The sequence below is a fragment of the Charadrius vociferus genome, unplaced genomic scaffold, assembly GCF_000708025.1.
Source record: "Charadrius vociferus isolate BGI_N301 unplaced genomic scaffold, ASM70802v2 scaffold342, whole genome shotgun sequence".
In the NCBI taxonomy this organism is placed as follows: domain Eukaryota; kingdom Metazoa; phylum Chordata; class Aves; order Charadriiformes; family Charadriidae; genus Charadrius; species Charadrius vociferus.
In genome coordinates, this window is record NW_009647231.1 from 1,299,071 (window position 1) to 1,307,866 (window position 8,796).

The 8,796-nt window shown below is 39.1% G+C and overlaps 1 protein-coding gene across 1 annotated transcript in view; it reads right to left on the minus strand.

Moving 5' to 3' along the window:
- The window catches only part of DST (dystonin), a 310,119-nt gene that overhangs the window by 152,078 nt on the left and 149,245 nt on the right, over positions 1-8,796 (minus strand). The gene's annotated exons all lie outside the window — the stretch shown is intronic.

Below are 8,796 nucleotides of genomic sequence, written 5' to 3' on the forward strand. Positions count from 1 at the left end.
TTTTGTTTCTAGAGAAACTATTTTCTTAGTTTTACCGAGCAGAAGCTTTAAATAATTGCAACAGAGAGAAATGAAACTGTTAAATATCACATTGCTCAAAACGAATGATAACATTTCATTTGGCAACACCTCAAATTCCCTTGATTGCAAAATGGTATTAACTTTGGGAAACTCAATACAAGCTTGTCTCTGAACTAACTACAAGGTAAATACTACAAAGTAAGTAACTTCAAGGTAAATAACTACAAAGAAAATAAAAATTTATTTCTTTTCAGCCATTTAGAATCACTGGTCTACAAGAAAGATAATAATACAGCACCTATTATTTCTTGAAAGAACATTTAATTAATAATAAAACTTAAGCGGTGTAAAAAGAAACATAATCCTCGTAAACCAGTGGGACTTTCCATTTCCAATATGCTTAGTGGGAGCATGATGAAGCTCATGCCATTCTTCTCTGAATTTCAGTGCAATGAAAACAATGCAACGAAACCAATATCATCCGTTGCTCTTAGCAGCACAGAAAATCCATGAAAAATAAAAGACAATACTAGAAAAGGAAACAGAGCACTCCAGTCTCCTATTTCAGCCACAATAATGGAGACAGTATGAGTAATAAAGATGGCTTTCACAGCACACTTTGGACAAGAGAAGCAAGTTTTTGTAAGCGTACACTGTTGGTTTGGTTATTTTTTTTCACCTGCCTTCTTTATATTTGTTTCACACTTGATAAAAATGGCCCGAGAATCACTTATGCTGCCTGTTCGATTGCCAACTCTCAGAACAAGAAAGAACAAGTTGTTGTAAAAGCCTTCCCTATTCCCAGAAAACGAGCTGCAAGCTGCAGACACACTGACATGATAATCTCCTCAGAACAGAACTTTGATTTAGATGAAGTAAGGTTTTTCTTACCAAGATGCAGGTAAAAAAACAATAAAAATAACTGCTGTTGTACATCATTTTACATCAGTGCTGCGGCTTTAGCCTCCAGCTGAAGAAGAGCCCACTCTGTGAGATGCCTCCCCCCCTTTTAAACATGCTTTGCCATCCCTGCAACTCCTACCAGCATAGGGTTATTCCAGGTGCCCTTTAACAACAAGAGAAACTTGCAATTAATACTGCTGTTTTCAGTTAATTATACACTTAACACATAGCATACCAACCTAGATTAACTGGTCTATATTTATCTAAAGAACCAGTCTACATATACCTAAAGTCTTGATCTACCAGAAAATACTACCAGAAGACAGCATGTGTCTCTGTCTTGATAGTGCTTGCCTTTGGTTTTCTGAAGCAAACAGAAGGCTCAACAGCTGACTCAGAACAAGCACACTGATGGCTTATAAAAGGGAAAAGACAGGTATTACGACTCGAATGCAAAAGCACCTGGTACTGGCCATGGGAAGTGCACGCTGCTGGGGGCTTGGGGCCTCCACCCTGTGCAGGTCCCGCTTCCCCCTGCCCAAATAGTAGAGGGATATGTTGCAAAGCCACAGAAGAAGGAGCTTACCTGCCACAGCTCAGTAAAAGACTTCTTTTTAACCCCCAAAAAATGCATCCAAAAAACATGGCTCAGGAAATCACTAATTGCCACATTGTCCTATTTTTGTTTAAGAGTGTTTTCTCACAGGTTTAAATAAAAATAAAAGTCGCTTTTATCTGCTGCAAGCTTGCAGAGACACCTGCCCACTAATTGCGTACATGGGAATTTACATTTGAGCGTGCGCATGAATTTCAGTGCTGAGATCACTGATCACCATCCTTCTCTGAAGGATCAAGGGAATCTGGTATAACTGAGCACAGACTGTGCACAGCGAGTGTTGTGGGGCTGTATTATAAAGGCTCACAAATATTTTCCAATATCTTTAGTATTTCATGTCTCCTTTCAATTCTGAAATATTACTAACTGCTTAAATTGCAGCTGTGATGAGTATCCTTCTAATATGTCTTTATTTAACTGTCTTAAGTGAAGCACGCACTAAATTTAAAAGCATCATCCATCATGGCAAATGCTTTCATTTTTAAGACTAAAGACAAAATACACAAGTTTTGTAGAAGCTATTTGTCATGTATTATAAATACACTTTATATCAATTTGCATAGCACTATTAAGTGGTTTTATATATAGTCAAGAACAAATTAAATTAAATGCACTTTAAGTAAAAGACGATGACTCTACCTTCTGTCATAATATTGTGAGTCATCTTATGGCAGATTTTTCAGCGGGCTGGGCCCTTGCCATCAAAACACACACACAAACATCCCAAACACCAGCTGAGTTGGAACATTCCATGCAAAGGAGATGCTCTGCTGCAGCCGCACCTAAGTCAAGGGGTTTGGCTTCTACCTTGTGAGTCACTAATCATTTCATTTATAAAAAGATTGGTGCCTGCCATCAAGATCTTAGTGTAGGTGTTAGAAATTAGACACAATTTGTATCAGAAGCAAGGAAAAAAAAAGGTGTGATTAATATCACTTCAATTAGGAAGCTGACAAAGTTATGATCAATTCAAGAAAACAAATATCTAGCACCACAAAGAGAAGCAAGTGAACCATACGTGCAGAACAGCATGAAGAAACAAAGGGGTTTATAATGCAAGTTAAAGTTATATGGATCAAATGCAAGCTTTCTACTCTGCAAAGACTCTTTTAAATCAAAGAATCATGCATAATAAATAAAGTGAGGCACATGTAGATTTTCCCATAGCCAGATCCTAATACCTAGTAAAACAGTTCAAGATCCAAACTAGCAGCTATAGTATTTGCCCGTTAAAACAAAAGGTTAGATTTGAAGGGAATTTGGTATTTCAAAGTGGAAAAAGATATTTAACTGAACTTTCATTTTCCCAGGCAATGATGAAGAAACCACATCCTTCGCTTCACTGTTCCCAGATGACAGTTGCCCAAGTTACAGCAATGTTTAACTTTATTAAGACATATATACATCAGAGTATAATATTCCACATGAAAATACTACTAACAAGTTCAAGAGGCAAACTGACAAGCCTGAAGTTATTTACATGAACCATCTAAGCTGTTTAATCTGCACAACTGTGTTTCAGTCAAAACTCTGGCCTCTGAGTAATACCTGATACTCAAAGGGTATTTCTTTCTTGGCTTATATTGAGCAGGAATATTAATGCAGTGAGTTTCAAGCAGAACTCTCAGAGAAAACATGACTGAAGATGCAGAGTGAAGTGTACACGTCACTGTAGTCCAGTTAGCTTTTCCACTGCTGTAATTAGCAAATGCTTATAAAAGTTTAAAAGAATTCTTTGCTTCATTGTTCACAGACAATTGAAAAGGGCAGGTGCCAGAAAGACTAATACATTTTTCAAGGATGGAAGGACTACTGAAACAAATTAAAGACCATGCCAGAATACATAGTCATAAAATACATTTTTTAAAAAGACAAACAATAGAGATACTGAAAGGAATCAGAAGATAGGAAACAACCACGTAAAACAGAAATTTTAGCTCTACCTGTTCTAACATTTATCTCCTGTTACTTTCCCAAGAATTCTACAAATGAGATGATGAGGCAAAATCTACTTACTATTTAACCTACTGTATAGTAACACCTACCATTTAACCTACCCCTTAACAGAGTTTCAAAACCACTAAAAATATTTATACCAGTTTATATACAGAGTCGACATTTGGGAACTTATTAAATAATTTGTCTCCACGTCTGGTACGAATCTAAATCTTGTTCAAACCAGCTTACCAAAGAGCCTGCTTCGGAAAGACTGAGGCATGAACACAATAGCAATGACTCCTGGACTTCACCTAACATGCATTGTCCTTGTGGGCATTTCTATTGATGTCCAATGTTTGCAGACACAGTGCTCTATACAGCGCTGTGATCATGAGATCCAGTTACAGTGTTAGAAGTACCCTTTGCTAATGCATATGTCTACTGCAGTTATTTTCCCAATCTTTTTTCCACTGTCACATGAGAGCTTCAGTATAAAGGATGCCATGTCTCATGGGAAAAAAAGGACATATAGGACTAGCTGGGTTCAGTAACCCAGTTTCAGAGACCTTGGAAAGCCAAGTTTCAGTAATAATTCAGTAATTCAAGTTTCAGTAATAATTCAGTAATTCAGATTTCCTTCCACATAGCCTGATCGCTTACAGAGGAGGAAGAGGAGAGCTTCTTCACAAAAATGGCAAGCAGGTATGACTTTGTGGCATTAAGGAGGAAGAGATCTCCTCCATCATCAGAATCAAAGACCACAATAGAGACACACTGCACAAGGTTCTGTAGCATGTTCCTTGGTGCCAAAAACACCGTGCTGAGGTGAGAAGGTAGAATATCGACTCCTGAATCAACACTATCTTCCACTGATATGCTAGGCACCAGTATAGGTTAGGGGTGGACCTGCTGGGAAGTAGCTCTGAGGAGAAGGATTTGGGGATCCTGGTAGATAGTAAGTTGTCAATGAGCCAGCAATGTGCCCTTGTCGCCAAAAAGGCCAATGGAATCCTGGGCTGCATAGGGAAGAGTGTGACCAGTAGGTCGAGGGAGGTCATTCTCCCCCTCTATTCGGCACTGGTGAAACCACAACTGGAATACTGTGTCCAGTTTTGGGCTCCCCAGTTCAAGAAGGACAGGGAACTGCTGGAGAGAGTCCAGCGAAGGGCAACCAAGATGACTGAGGGATTGGAGCATCTCCCTTACGAGGAAAGGCTGAGAGAGCTGGGACTCTTTAGCCTGGAGAAGAGAAGGCTGAGGGGAGACCTTATTATTGCTTAACAAATATCTAAAGGGTGGGTTGAAGGAGGATGGAGCCGCACTCTTCTCGGTGGTTCCGAGTGACAGGACAAGGGGCAATGGGCACAAGTTGGAATATAGGAAGTTCCGTTCCAACACATGGAAAAACTTCTTTACCGTTAGGGTGACAGAGCACTGGCACAGGCTGCCCAGGGAGGTTGTGGTGTTCCCTTCTCTGGAGATTTTCAAGACCCGCCTGGATGCAGTCCTGAGTAATGTGCTCTGGGCAATCCTGCTTTAGCAGGGCAGTTGGACTACATGATCTCTAGAGGTCCCTTCCAACTCTGAAAATTCTGTGATTCTGTACCCTAGGCTACCCCCCTTTCAGAAGGTCTGGATTCTTTACAAAATTGTGAATTTGCCTCAGAAGGATCTAGGGACAACAATCACACATGAGGTTTTCCAGCTTCACTGAGTTTCTTGCTCTGTGTTGGGAAAGAACCCTTCAGTCTCAGACCTCAGTACAGAAATGTGAGCACTAATTTCCATGCCAGCATATGCAACTGGCAAAAGTAAGTTTTGAACCACACATCCAAATGTCTAAAACAGGTGATCTTTTTTGCCTGAAGCTCCTTGGCACTGGTCCTTGGGCTCATGGGTCTGCTAGATGGATAATTTTGCACACTACTCACAAACATTTGAGTAGAAAAGCAAGAAAATTAAACATGAACGATACATCACGGACATAAGTGTGATAGAGTAAATGAAGAAGAAATGGCTGCAGCTGTCCTTCAGAGGAAATAGTCAAAGGACAAGCAGAATTTTTAATCTATAGTTACACCACTATTAAGATTTGCTTAGGACTTCTTGAAGATCTTCTCATTCAATTAATATGAAACAAATTCAAAAAAGTTACCAAAATTTTGCCACCATAATTAAGGAGATGCATGGTATGTCATGTCTTGTAGCTCATCATTCAGCTCTTGACTGGGAAAGCAATGAAAAGTACTCCATGAAATCTTTCTATCTGGGCCAACTGACACAGATTACTTGAAGTATTTTACATAAATATTTGACTACTTTTCAGAAATATCTTTTTTAGGGGGGGGAGATATGAAAAATATTTCATGTAATCTCAAATGTGAGACTAAAATGACTGTTCAACCAAAGACTTTACAATAACATCTTCAACTAACACATGACATGGTGAAGCAAAAATTACCCCAAAGCATCAAACCACTGGGTGAAACTGAGCAGTTTCATCACTGAAATTAGGTAACACATCACAATTGAGGGAAAATGCAAACAATTTTCCAATTGAAAACTGTCATTATAGAAAAGTTTTATCCTTACAACTGTGATAAACCAAAAAGCATGCTGCTGAATACAGCTCTGCATATTGTTTGTTCAAGTATGTGGCAAATGCTTTTCTCAAGCTCCACAGGTCCCCAGCCTCAATGACACAGTGTGCTAATGTATTTCACATGATCATTATGACTCGTACACGCTTTTTGGTTTTGTCTTATCTTGTGTTGGTATGACAGGAATGCATGTACTATTCATTATTTTATGGGCCTCTATAGATTTCATTCAATGCCCCTCTGAAGATGAACAATCATGCCTTTTTATTCTCTCAAGAGCTGAACAATTCTCATGTGATCTGAACTCTTCAGCTCTCTTTGTGTGTATCTTTTCATAATTTTTCATATAAATTTTCGGATACTATGAATAATTCTGAAAAAACTATTGCAAGTGATGGTGCAACCAGGGCACACTATTTGCAGATACACTTCCTGTCTATTCTTCAGACATCCCAAGATGTTATATCAAGACTTCCTATATAAAAAGAATGAATGTTTTAACTGCACTAAAGATAAGGATAAAAAGCCCTCAGGTGCCCTGACTTATTAATTTAGCCCCTAACAACATACACAGCTAATTCAGATAATTCCTTCTATTGTGCATGTCCTTGATTTGACAAGCACTGAGTTTAAGAAAACTACTGAAGCCCCCTGTCCCATTTTTGTTAGCACAGCAAAACTTTACCTGTAACTTGCCACACCAATTGATTTAGATAAAGATACAATTGAGGCATTGTAACATCAAAGACCTATTGCTTAAATGTGGAGTTCAGCTTTAGCCGTATTTTAAAAACCCTAATCAAAACTTGGCAGTAAGTTTGCAACGTAGATTTCAAGCTCAGTATACACATGAATGAAACTAGAAAGGATCTTGGTCAGCCCTTTCACCAGCTTTAAAACCAGATTTTACATTCTCTTTGTAACACAAGATGTTTTTGTCATTACAAAACAAAAAAGATATAGTAACTTCGCCAAATTCTTGCCTATGATAAAATTTAAATAGGAGCAAGGCTCATAGCTGCTAACCTCAACCCACACTGTGCAATCTACAGAAATAACCATAAATAATGTACCTTTCCATGGAGTGTCTGAACACCAAAAAGACAATAAAGAAACACAACCAAATTATTTTTCTGTTGTGCTCCTGAGAAAACTCCCTCCAGACCCCAGCAGCAACTGCCTGACACACCAGCTTCCCACTGGGATTAATACAGTTACCAACAGGGAAGAAAGATGAGGTACCACAATGAGTTCAAAAGACTTCCCAAAGGCTCCCTGCGCCATCCTGTCTGGGAGGCAACCGCTGCTCCGTGTGCACAAATTTGCAAAAGGCATTGCCAGAGGATCAAGACTTCTCCCTGCTCGATTTATCATGGGCACATACGCCACCACTGCTCACACACCACACCCTTTTGGATAAAGGCTTCTAACACCCTTTGGTGTCCTGGTGTTTACCGATCAAAGAGTAAGAGAGAGATGAAACCTGAATAGAAAACTGGCCTTTTAATCCAAAGCTTATTTTTTCACTTTACTCCCATTTGGCCTAAGCAAGACAGCTTTGATTTCATCCTAGTATTTTTTCCTTCTCAGTTATTGCAAAAAGAAAACTATTATCTTTCATTCAGCTGCTACTTCACAGTAGGATTCAGCACAACATACACAAGGATCATTTTAAGTCCAGATCTGAAATTAATCAACCCAACTGCTTGGAAGTCTTCCATCTAACACCGACTAAGGCTAACCACCACCACAACACAACATGTTAAAATTGTAGGCCCACTTCCAGTTCTATTTTAATATAGCCATCTCAGAATTTTTCTGAGTGTGTTCAATTAAACTGCAGCTGAGGTTACTTGCTATTTCTGAACCCATTAGTTATATGTATATGCATACTCAGGCAAGTAACATTAAAAGCATGTCTGCTTGTCAATATTTTTAATCATCCTAAATGCTGTTTCTCTTTTCCCAAATTGCCAATTCTTAGTGCCAAGTTTGTTTCTTCTACATAACAAAAACTGTTGAAAACAGTAACAACCATGCTTCTGAACATGGAGGTGAGTGGGAAGCGGGGGGCAACGCAACCAAACTCACATTTTCATTTTGTTAAGGCTGGGTAACAACAAATTACGAGTTACAAAACGGCAAGCCAAAACTAGCAGACCCAACTAATCTCTTTATTTAAAACACATCCCCTAGCATTTTAAGGCTTGACACTGTGTAATATTTAGTTTCTTTCTCATTCATTCCCCAAGGGTGTTCAACAAGTTACTGCAAATTGAGGCATCACTATCCCTCCCCTTAAGGAATGTATTCGTGTCAGTACCTGATCAGCTGCAACATGTTTTAACATCAGAGGGATACCACATGCGCTGTTGGCCAGGAGCTTAGTGTTCAACTAACTATACATACACGGCAAATTGTCCTGGGTAAGGTTGAAACAGCTTGTTCTAAACCAGAAGAGTTATTTAGCAGGCAGGAATCTAGCTTGTTCCCTGCTATACCACACTCCAAAAACCATCCGCTTAGTAATTCTGAAAGTGTACAGAGTTATTATATTAATATTTCAAAATAAGAGCGTTGTAACCCTGGAAAATTTGTGTCTCGCTTTAGCTAGCATTTATGGGGCTGTCACAGTGCTCCTTCCTTTGGGGACACATTCTTTGCCGCAGTTTCTATTCCTCTTCCTCCCACCTGAAGCACCCAGTGTACCTACACTCT